The sequence below is a fragment of the Bison bison genome, unplaced genomic scaffold (genome assembly GCF_000754665.1).
Source record: "Bison bison bison isolate TAMUID 2011002044 unplaced genomic scaffold, Bison_UMD1.0 scf7180017847889, whole genome shotgun sequence".
In the NCBI taxonomy this organism is placed as follows: Eukaryota; Metazoa; Chordata; class Mammalia; order Artiodactyla; family Bovidae; genus Bison; species Bison bison.
In genome coordinates, this window is record NW_011478462.1 from 140,478 (window position 1) to 141,016 (window position 539).

The 539-nt window shown below is 66.4% G+C and overlaps 1 protein-coding gene across 1 annotated transcript in view; it reads right to left on the bottom strand.

Annotated features, from left to right (window-relative positions):
- Positions 1-539, bottom strand: part of BOP1 (block of proliferation 1) — an 18,066-nt gene that overhangs the window by 13,133 nt on the left and 4,394 nt on the right. The gene's annotated exons all lie outside the window — the stretch shown is intronic.

Below are 539 nucleotides of genomic sequence, written 5' to 3' on the forward strand. Positions count from 1 at the left end.
GCACAAGGGCCACCCCGGCCCATCCTAGGGCCAGACCCTCAGCCTGAGGACAGCACGTTTAGCCTAGCTGGCTGAGGGCCTGGAGAGGCACCCACACCCTCGGAGCGCTGGGAGGACTGGCCCTGGGCTGACCCCGCCCACCAGGCCAGTGAGTGGGTGCCACTGGGCATTGACACCCCAACCTGGAAACAGATCCTCCCCTGGTGGGGTGGGAATCGGTGTACCGGAACTGGGACTGATGGGGAAAACAGCCCGTATCTTCCCCCGCCCCGGGGGGGCAGTAAAGCGTCAGGAGCAGGAGCCCCGCTCCCCTGCCCAGGCAGGAGCCAGAAGCCGCCCGGCAGCTCTTCCTCCCGCCCGCCAGCTTTTCCCTCCGTGTGAGGAGGCTGGGACAGTAAGTTTTTTTCCAGGCCAGGAAAAGGCGAGATTCGGTTTCCACGTCTCTCCCACCCTTACTCCCCAGGCTGTGCGCTGTGGGAGCCCTGCCCACTGAAAGTGGGTCAGCCCTACCAGGCGGGCGGCCTGTGGGGAGGGGGCAC